Source organism: Artemia franciscana, chromosome 3 (genome assembly GCF_032884065.1).
Source record: "Artemia franciscana chromosome 3, ASM3288406v1, whole genome shotgun sequence".
Taxonomy (NCBI): domain Eukaryota; kingdom Metazoa; phylum Arthropoda; class Branchiopoda; order Anostraca; family Artemiidae; genus Artemia; species Artemia franciscana.
The window spans coordinates 25,741,805-25,753,342 of record NC_088865.1 but is presented as its reverse complement, the minus strand read 5'-3'; the positions used below and the strand labels follow the sequence as shown (position 1 = coordinate 25,753,342).

The 11,538-nt window shown below is 35.0% G+C and overlaps 1 protein-coding gene across 7 annotated transcripts in view; it reads left to right on the top strand.

The window, feature by feature from the left end:
* Window positions 1-319: 319 nt before the first annotated feature.
* The window catches only part of LOC136025077 (neurobeachin-like), a 271,780-nt gene continuing 260,561 nt past the window's right edge, over window positions 320-11,538 (top strand). For 6 of the 7 annotated variants that reach the window (XM_065700792.1, XM_065700791.1, XM_065700790.1 and 3 more), the window contains exon 1: window positions 320-433. The gene's annotated coding sequence lies outside the window, so the exon portion shown is untranslated. Of the gene's footprint in view, window positions 485-11,538 lie in introns of all 7 variants that reach the window. The other variant, XM_065700786.1, reaches the window with a different exon arrangement.

The following is an 11,538-nucleotide window of genomic DNA, read 5'->3' as shown; positions in this document are numbered from 1 at the left end:
CCAAGAACTCCAACAGCCCCTCCAGCAGCAAACAGTGAAAGCAGAAACAAGAACTGGTAGAGTGGTTAAGCTAAGGAAGATAATAGACATTTAAATTGCTAGTGTTTTATTTTGTGTGTGTGCTTTTGTAGCACAATTATTATCGTGAAAGAAAGGAGATGTTGTGTTTAGTGCTTTTATGCTTATGCTTGCTGCTTATTATCTTATGATTGCTGTTTGCTTATGTAGTTTTGTTGCAGGTCGGTTGGCTTAATAAATTAATCTACTTGGAAACAATACACACCTAAATATGCACAATTTTGAAAGCGTCTAATAAAGTACAATTAAATCTGTTATAAATTGTTTTGTCAAATTGAGTATCACAACCCTGCTGCCGTTGTGCTTGATTTATTTTTTGAAGAAACAGATTAAATATATTGGAAATCAGTAAAAAGTAATTTTGTGTTGCCCATAAAAGAATCCTCTTTTTCATTCTTTTGTCTAGGTGCAGAATATTTCCAGTTTTGAAAAAAATGAGAGCTAGTAATTTATCAAATAGCCCTTCCTTTGGCCTGCTTAGTTTAATTTTAGGCTAAGACACGATTCATGATAGTTGTCAAGTTTTGACTGTGCTATTTTCTCAATTAATTTAGTAATTTAAAGTGGTTATGCTCATTTCATGCATAATCTAGCCTAGGTACTAAGCTAATTGCTAGCCTAGGCTAACCTTGCAAAACTTGATATATTTATTTTTTTTTATTACTTAGATAGGTAAAAGGTGGATAGATTACTAAATATTTTGGTAAAACTCTAGTTAATTGACTTCTTGCTATCTTGGAAAGGGTTTAGGTTAGGAAAATGAAACTTTCAGGGATGGGTCTACAGGCTAAAGTATGTCCTGGGAAGGTATTTTAAAGTACCCACCTCCACTCCTTCACCCTCTAGAGGGCCCTGAAATTTGCCTACATGATAGGTCTATACCTATTGAAATTTTGAAAAACAACTTTAGTTGCCTTTAGTTCTGAAAATGCAATTCCTGTTATCTGAGTAGAATTTTCAGCCATATCAATCTTTTTTTTTCAAAGTTTAGGAATTGTATTTGCATATGTTTAAAACTTTATAAAATGGAATTGAGCAAAGATATGAAGCTGAAAACAATTTTGTTTTACTTCAATTAAGCAGAAGATCTATTTTGCAAGGTTTCACTTTTATAACACACATATTTTTAAAGGTCATCAAAGGTCAGGGCCCTCTAGAGGGAGAAGGAGTGGAGGTAGTTGCTTCAAAATACCTTCCCGGGACATACTTTAGTCTGTAGATTCATCCCTGAAAGCTTCATTTTCCTAACCTAAACCCTTTCTGAGATAGCAAGAAGTCAATTAACTAGAATTTTACCAATATTTTTTTTTATGTACTTCCAAGTTTACTAGCCTAATTGCTTTCTTTGCAAATTATTTTGAACCCTTAAAGTGACACCCTGTTCCTTGTTTGGAAATGATTGCAAAATACTCTAATAGCTACCTCAAGACAGTTATAAAAACTGGTAACATTCAAGATTAATGTCTCTTCTGAAGAGAATACAATTGTAGCAAAAAAAGAGTAGCCTAGGGCAAATATAGAAAGTTTCCTGGGGGGTGTAGATACTAGATTAGTAGTGGTGGGTGGAGGGCCAAGGAATATGGGTAAAATTGTAGACAAGATACTCTTAGCTATCTTAGAAAGAGGCTAGGTTAGGAAAATGGAACATTTAGTAATGACCCCAGGGCCAAAAACATACTCTTGGAAGGCATTACCAAGCTATTACTACTACTACTACTACTAATAACTCACTGCAGCACCAAGCCGCCTGAGGCCAACACAGCTACGCATGCTCCTCCTCCAACCTAATCTATTTAAAGCCTCCCTCTTTACACCCTCCCAGGAAGTTCCCATTTCCTTTAAATCCTTATTTATGACATCCTCCCAACCCAGACAAGGACAACCTGCTTTCCGTGTAGCCCCAGACGGTTGGCCAAAAAGGACAATCTTCGGTAATCTGTCATCCTTCATCCATAGAACGTGGCCTAGCCATCACAACCTTTCTTTCATTATAGCCCCAGAAAGCAGGATTGAACCACACTTTTCGTACAACCTACTGTTTGAAATACGGTCAGTCAGCCGGGTACCCAGAACAATCTGTAGGCAATTTCTCTGGAAAACATCTAGTAAATTTTCATCTGCTTTTTGGAGTGTCCATGCTTCAGAGCCATATTTGACCACTGTCATCACTGTAGCTTCCAATATTCTAATCTTGGTTTGTAGGCTTATCTTTCTATTCTTCCAAACTTTTTTTAACTGTGAAAAAACACCCTGAGCTTTAGCTATTCTACTTTTAACATCTTCACTGCTCCCACCATCTTTACTAATAATACTACCAAGGTAACTGAAGCTCCCAACCTGATCAATCTTTTCGTTACCTAAGGTCACCTGTTCATCTTCACTTATTCCTAACCTTAGTGACTTAGTCTTCTTAACATTAATTTTCAAGCCTATTTTAGCACCCTGAACTCGTAAAACCTCTAAAAATTCATTCATTTTGCTCACACTTTCATCTAATATGCTTAAATCATCAGCATAATCTAAGTCCAGGAGCGTTCTTCCTCCCCATTTGATTCCATGGTCTCCAATTGCCTTTCCTGTGCTCCTTAAAACAAAGTCCATCAAAATGATCCATATAAAGGGGGATAGAACACATCCCTGCTTAACTCCTGATTTAATACAAAACCAGTTGCTAACCTCATTTCCTACCTTAACCGCAGCAGTATTATTCTCGTACATAGGCCAAGCTATTAGGCCTATGTTAACCCTCTTCTGATATCTAATTCTTAGAAATTTGCCTACTGGACATGTCAGTCAGTATAGAGCAGTTCATTAATTGATCTACAGACAAATTAAACTTACCACTCATTGTTATTTTTCATGTTCTTTCTGAATAGGCCTATAATAATCACTTTTCTTGCAAGCTTGTTTTAAGCCTTTTTGGACCCTTAAAAATGATAATCACTTTCTAGGGTTTTTGGGTATAAAAAGGGTTAATACATTGGTTTCAAACTCCCTATATTATTATAGAATCAATTTTGTTAAAGTGCATTGATTTGTTACAATTAAGTCAGATCAAAAAAAAGAACAATTTCTTAATTTTTCCATCTGCCAGGTTTGATATTTTTGATTTATAGGTGAAACAGCAGTTTTTAAGCTGCCTAACAGAATAAGGAGAAAACATTGCAGAATTGTTTTTTTTTTTTTTTTACTAAACTTTAAATCTTGACAAATCAATGTTTATAAACTATACAATTTTTACAAAATAGATTTATAATGAAATAGTAAGTTTGAAACAAATATTTTAACCCATTTTATACCCAAAATATATAGTAAGAAATTATTATTTTCAAGGGTCCTAAAAAGGCTTAAAGGTGAATTTGCAAGAAAATCAATTATTATAATTAGAAAGCACAAAAATTGGCATTTAGTTGTAAGTTCATTTTATTTGTAGATCAATTATATGAACTGCTCCATATTTACTGACTGATCTATAGGCAAGGTTTCACTTTCATATCACAACAATTTTTAAAGGTTCTCAAAAGTCAGTGCCCTCTACAGAGAGAAAGAGTAGAGTAGACTTCAAAATACCATCCCAGGAATAAATTTAGTCTGTAGATCCATCCTTGAAAATTTCATTTTCATAACCTAGCCCCTTTCTAAGATAGTGAAAAGTAGCTTGTCTAGAATTTTACTGGAATATGTTTTAGGATACATTTTCTTAGTAATAAGTTTATTTTTAAATGTATTTAGAAAAGTATTCTCAAATAAAAAGAGTTACTAACTTTGCATACAAATGAAACAAGACTCAGCAAATTTAAACAGCAAGGCTTCCTGGCAAAGGGATTATTCTATTTAATCACCTTAATCCATTTGAGAGCTTTAAAGTCCTCCAAACCTGTAGTACTCATGAATTGACCACTCCCAGTCAAACCTTCACTGCCTCTTCTCCTACTGCTTGTCAAGCTGGTATTTGAAAGACTAGATTAAGAGAGAGCATTGACAGTTGAGGCCTTCAGTTGATTCCAGTAGCTAGGGACTCTTCTTGAGAAATACCTTTGACAGATTCTCTAGAAGTTAATCAATAATATGTTAATTATCACACATTATTATACATTTAATTTTATTTTCTCAAGCACTTGAATAAGTTGGATCCAAACAAGGCCCAGGCCCTGATAGCATTCATCCATATTTGCTGAAAGAAGCTGAAGCTCTTGTTGCCATGCCATTGGCTGATATTTTTAAGATGTCCATAAGGATGATGATGGTACCAGCTGATTGAACTTCCATCCTGAAAATTACTGGCCTATTAGTCTCACATCAGTCATTTTTAAACTGCTTGAAAGTATTTTCAATGATGCTATTATTAACCACCTTGAAAAAAATGGCTTACTGTTGAAATCTCAACATGGTTTTAGAAGGAGTTGGTCCATTGAGATGAACCTGATCCACTCTTATGATATAGTCACTAAATTAATTGAGGAAGGTAAAGCAGTTGATGTCCTGTTACTCGACCAGGCCAAGGCCTTCAATAAAGTTGTCCATGAATATCTTTTACATAAGCTCCATGCATATGGAGTCCATGCTGACACTGTGGAGTGGATAAGATTGTTTCTGATTGGCTGAATCCAGAAGGTCATGGTCTATTCTGACAATGGAGACCACACATTTTCAGATCTTGCACCAGTTATAAGCAGGGTACCCCAGGAAAGCATCCTTGGCCCCATTCTCTTCTCTATATATATTAATGATTGTGATGATGTTCTACAAAACCCCATAACTCTCTACATGGATGACAGCAAACTAATTGAAATTGCTAATGGAACCCTGCAAATGACTTGAATAGTCTCTCCTTATGGGCTTCCTCCTGGATGATGGAGTTCAACCCATCAAAATGCAAAGTCCTTCATATGGGTCCCCGCAACAATCAGATTTCATATTTTATGCTGGATAAATCTTGCACACATATCCAAATTGAGGCTGTTGAGAGTGAATGAGACTTAGGGGTGATTGTTGACAGGAAGTTTAAGTTCCATGAGCACACTATGCAACAAGTTGCTAAGGCCAACAGAGCCCTGGGACTAATTAAACAAACCATATCATCACGCCATCCTCTGATAATAAGAAAATTATATAATGCTCTTGTAAGACCACATTTGGAGTTTGGCTGCCCCATTACAAATCCTCAATATAAGGGAGATGTGGCAGCCCTAGAGAGCATACAGAGAAGAGCAACTAAGCTTAGTGCCTCACACCAACAGCTTCCCTACCCTGAACGTCTGCATCGCCTAAAGATACCCACATTGGTTTACCAGCAGCACAGAGAAGATGCCATTTTTGTCAAGAAAATGTACCAAAACAACATGGCTAACTCCATTTTTACTCCCTCCCTTGCCACTAAGACATGAGGCCACTCAATGAAGCTGTAACAGGAGCACTCTAGACGCAGAGAGAGGATGGACTTTTCTCAGTATGTGCTGTCTCAACTTGGAACAGTCTTTCCAATGAGACTGTCACTGGTGAATCAATTAATTCTTTCAAAAATACAGTGGATTTGGAGTGGAGAAACACAGAATGGAAGTACTAGTGGGAGGCCACACCCCATCACACCCACTAATTGTGTCACCTCATCAATTCAACAGCAAGATGTTCTACAGGAGGATGCAGTCCACCTTACCTTTCTGTAAATGCGATTTAAGGTAATTTATTCTTAATGAATTATGTCCAAATCCTAGAGTGAAAGAAAATCTCACTCAAACAGAAATCATGGAAAGATTTATTGCTTTCCAAGGTTGTAACAGAAGTAGACTTGTCCTTATGTCATTTCCTAAGTCTTAGAACAGGCTACAGAAGGAGAAGAGATGCTCAAAGCTTATCCTGGCTGTGTAGATGCCACATTTTGGTTTATAATGGTAATGTAAAATGTGCCCTTTCCATATGAAATAACAAATCTTCCCTTAAAACTGAAATGTCTTGTCCATATGGTATCTATGTCTAATAATATTTTTCTAAGTATATTGTGTGAATGTCTGAAGGTAGAAATCTTCAGACATTTAAAAATTGCGGATTAACTGAATTTAAGCTTACAATCCAACTGTCAAATTTACTCTTTTTTGTTTGACATTCTTATTTGCCTGAATAAAATGAACAGGTTCAAATAGAATCTTTCATCACAAAATAATCCTTTCAAATAGTTTCTGATAATGAACTGCATGTAAGGAGCAATTCAGACCAACATTTACCAAAACAAAAAACAAAATTTTGATAACAATTGAAACATCAACAGAATTGGCTAAAAAAAAAAGAAGAAGAAACACCCCTAAAAGGAATCAATCTTAGTGAAAATCACTCTATTAGATTCATCATACCAGAGAGTCCTACTATAGAGGTTTCAAGCTCCAATCTCCAAAAATTTGGGATTTTGTATCCTTTCCTTAAGGAAAATTGTGAATCATGAGTAGGTCATTTTTTTTTTCCTTCAAGGGTGATCATATCAAACCAAAGATTCTTGAAAATTGGGAGAGTGTTTATTCAAGCCTAGATTAAAAGCTCCTTTTTAAGTGACAATAAAGATAATGCACCTTGTGACAGTGGAATGGTGAAAGCCATGCCTGGGAACAACCAGTGCTGAGGTTCAATCCCCCCTGTTGTAAGGAACTTGTTTATCCTCATTCATAAAGATAATGCCATGGGGAAATGTTGTTTTTAGAAGTTTGATTGCTCCAAACTACAATTTTGCCCCAAAAAGGACTGATTTGCAATCAATTTCTGAGCAGCTAATTGATTTAAAGGTATCAAATATTTTATGCTTCCTAGTTGCAGAGGAAGTAACTGCATGGTGGAAGTACTGGATTTAATTAAGTTGATTTAGTTTGTTTTTTTCTGTCAAATTACGTTTGGTGGGGTGTAATGGTGTATCAGCTGTCATGACAGGGGGGGGGGATCATTTTGTAAATAGGGATAGGGTGAGATGCCTAAAAAAGCACATTTTAATTCTCAAACTGCCAACTCTGCATGAGCCTTCAGATAAATGTAGAAGGGGGTTAGGAGAAGTAGGAATTAATTACAATATTTCTCAATGCAGCATAAAATATTACATTCTCATGCCTACCAGCACAGAGGTGAAAAAGTCAAGGTGCAATAGCATTAGCCCTGCCAGGAAATTTATTTGGGGGTTGGCACAAAGCTACTAGGAACTTTGTTTTCTGCAATTTTAAAGGGTAACAATTCTCTTTTTCTATTTATATGAAATATTTCTATGTATTTATACATATCTATATAATATATTTATGGATAAAAGAATCCTATTGCGGAGGTTGTGATGGCTTCACTCACACAGAAGATCAAAAGTCATGCAGAATTTTTATCAATATGAACTAAAATACCCCTCTTTGTTCACCCAGATGTTGCAGTGGAAATGTTAATAAGGGCTTATTGAACACAAGTACCAACATCAATTTTTTTTAAAGCATATTCACATTCTGTCCAAAATTTTATTTGTAATCCAACATTTAATTCTTAAGCAGAAAAAATTTAAAAATTAGGGTGGTTTAAATAATAATCATTATATAGGGTTTTAAGGGGCTGGTATCCCACATTATATCTTGGTTAGGGCTGAGCATGATTTGGAAAACAATCAGGAATTAAATTTAAAAAAAAAACTAGTTTTTTTAACTGAAAGTAAGAATCAGCTTTGAAGTGTCTTCAAATACAAATTATTCTATATATGAGAAGGACTGTACCCTTCTTAACTCCTTGTTCCTTACTGTGAAGTTTTAATTAAATTCTTTAAGAACGTCTACTGAAACACAAGGGCCATTGAATTGGAATACAAAGCACTAAAAAACTTTAGCTGAATAAGCAAGGAGCTAAGAAGGAGGCAGTCCTTCTTGCATTCATAGTAATTTCAATTGGTGTAAAGTTTTAAAGTTTCGTCTTCCTTTTATTTGAAAAATGTTTAAAGGGTATAAAAATAAAGTAAAGTAATTACAAAAAATTCAAAAAACATTAGCCTACTTATGAAAATTAAGACAAGAACTCCTAACATTTCGTTCTATTTAGCCATGGTGAAGTGTTGGATGGATATTATTGAATAGTATCAGTTTTTCTTTAACTTGGTTATCAAACACTGATATCTTTAAAGCCTTCAGACTCAGTAATTGTAAAAATTAAAGCATTTTCAAAGTTGTTTGTTTAAAGTAAAGCATTGAAACTAAGTTTAAGAAAACCAAATAAGATGTTCTAGTCCTTTATGGCTTTATACTTCATAACTACAAAAAATTTAAGCTTTTTTCAAAGTGACCAACAACAATCACTCCTGGTAAAAAATATTAATGATGAAACACAAAAGAACATGCATTCATTTGGGGGGAAATATAAAATTTAACATTTCTTATTATAGTGACTTCAGATTTTGGCTCATGGATACTCATTTGTATTAAATTTGATGGACTATCTTTATTGGGATTGCCCCATTTTTTATTTTGAATTTAATTTTGAGTACCAAAAACCGATATATTCAATGGATTTCTGCTTCATAACTATAAAAAATAAAGCTTTTTTCAAAGTGAACAACAACAATCACTCCTGGAAAAAATAATAATGAAACACGAAAAACGTGTATTTAAATGGGGGGGGGGGAATACAAAATTGAACATTTCTTATTACAGTGGCCTTCAGATTTTTGCTCAAGGATACTCATGCATATTAAATTTGATGGAAAATCGTTATTGGGATTGCCCCCCTTTTTAGATCTTTTTCTTCTTCTTTTTCTATAATTATGCAAACTTTTTTAGAAATAATAACTTGGCACGTTTAACTTAAAACTCAAAACAAATACATATTTGGAATCAAAACCTATTTACAGGCAGCCCAATATGGGCCAACACAAGTTTTTTCTATGGTTTTCTCTGCTCTCTTTCTTTTTGTTTGAACTAGTCCTCCCCCAATCTTGTAGGACTGTCCTTTCAACACAATTACTCTGGGAAAAGCAAACAAATAAGTGCGCATCCATGATTGTTCTTCTGGGAAAAAAAAAATGCAAAATTCCACGTTTTTGTTAGATAAGAGCTTGAAACTTCCATAGTAAGGTTTTCTGATATGCTGAATCTAATGTTGTTTTTATAGGACGATTTTGTGAAATTTTAAGCATATAACTTTTGGATGAAGGATATCTGACCCGTTACGGTAGGATCACCAAACGTTCAAAGTATAATTTAAAACATTATCAAGAATCAAGGCTATATCCCGGGGGGGGGGACAAAAATTTTTTTTTTTGGGGGGGGGGTTGACCTTTTCTATATTTCGGCTGGGATAATTAAAGGGTGATATTTGCTGCCATTTTGGTCAAAAATGAGTTGTATATGGATTGTGGGTAAACTCAGCACAAGTAATCAAATGGTGCAGCCAGAATTTTGCCCTATCTTGTTCTGTTACAGATATAAAAAGAGACATACGCCACTAAGTGGCGTATGTCTCTTTATCAGGTTTTGTTGTAATTCAGAATGATAGGAGAGGATTATCTTCTGGAGCTATAACATAGGGGCCAGGCATTTGTGTCCTTTTTTGTCATGGAAAAAGGAGACAAGGAACCATGAAATGAAATAATTTTGAATTTGCTCAGAATACTTGATTTAATTTGTACCACTGAAAAGAGTGTAAAAAGTTGTCCTAGACTATGTTCCATTTATCTCCATTAGCCTTATCCTCAGAATGATCACAGCCAACAAGCTTTTTATCTGTTTTTTTTTTTGGCTCTCCTGAAAAGTTACAAAAATGGTGTATGTCACCCTTCTAATTATCACGGCCGATTTAGAATCAGCATAGAAAACCTATTCTTTTGCTTTATCAACTGTTATCAAAATTTCCCTTTTTTAGAGTTTAGTGTTTTGAACTCACAGTTCAAAACTACATGAAATAAAAGAATTAACTACGGAAAATAAAAATTTCAAGTTTGTAGACCAATCGATTAAGTGAATAAGTGATGAAAACAGATCTGAAAACTCAAGATTTATCCTGTAGTTTTTAATATTTTCTTCTAGTTTTTCTAAATGTCACCCTACCCAAAGAAATCCCTCCCCAAAAATAAATTTATGCTCATACGGTCCTCAGCTGTTTTTAGCACAAAACTTTCAATCTGTTTGTTTGTTGATACAAATGTTAGAAGACAGAAGATACATGGGCAAAAAGTGGACTGTGTCACTGAAAAATAAGCTTGGTGGCTGGGAATCAAAGTGAGTTGAGCAAATATTTTCAAGGGTGATTAATTATACTGAAGGCAAATCATTTGAGGAACAGAGATTATTTGATTCCATGCTATGGAACTCTGTTGTGTCCTCTGAGTTATAATTGTAAATGGACAGGATGATTGAATCCACAGCAAATTTGCTTTTAAGGATCCAGCATACTATTGGACAAAGTCTGTCATGTTGCAGCAATATAGGCAGCCTAGTATAAAGGAAACCACAGTCCATAGTACCCAATAGTTAAAAAATCCTTTTTTGGTGTAAAATAGCTGATAGCTATGAAAGCCTTTTTGTAGTATTATAGCTATTTTTGGTATAAAGCCTTCATCGTTTGGAGATCCTATGTCTCGATCAGGATATCAGAAATCACTGATTATCTTTGACCCATATTCCATGGAAATTAACAAACACCACAATTAGTTAAACTTAGCTGTTTTTTTTTTTTTTTAAAATCAGTTTTATTCTTATCCAGTGCCATTGGGGTGTCAAAAACCATCCAGCGCTATTCAAAGCACCCTTGAAATGCAAGAAGCAATTCATTTCTGAGGTTACAGGGGAGAAGGAGGCGAATCTGCACAGGTGCGACTCTGTAAATTGGACTTCTCGTCTAAAGTTTCCCTTGCAAATCCATTCAAAAAAAAATTCCCATTAGATGCCCTTAACGTAATGTACATTTGCCACAAGTTCTAGATTTTGGATAAAAGAGACAACCGAGGAAAGAGGTAAAGAAATTTTTATGTGCTTGCTAAAAATCCTGACACATGTTGTCTTCATTGAATATTTTCTAAGTTATTGTACCTCTTGGGCCATAAGTTAGCAGGATCAGATGAGGTATACCCCTGCTATTTGCATGGCAATTATCATCAGTAAATGTCAGGCCGTTATCTGTAAAAAAAAGTACATTTTCAAAATGGCGTCAACTAGGGGTGACTCCAGATGCTATTTTTGGAGCAACTCTGGATGCTTTCACGGCGTCTGGTTTCTTCCCGGACTGATGAAGAATTTTTCATAACCTTGAAAATGGAATTAGATGTAGCTGGAGGTTGAGGTGGAAAATTGCAAAGTATTCCAGTTTTGTTATAGAGGGATCTGCGCCTTCTTTCTATTCTATGCCTCAAAGTATAAAGTGGCATGGGCTAAGTAATTTCCTTGTTGTTTTCTTCAGATGCTAACGGTTATTATTTTCTTTTACTGATGTTTAGCAGCTATACTTTAAAGGGGAATGGTCCTCTTGATT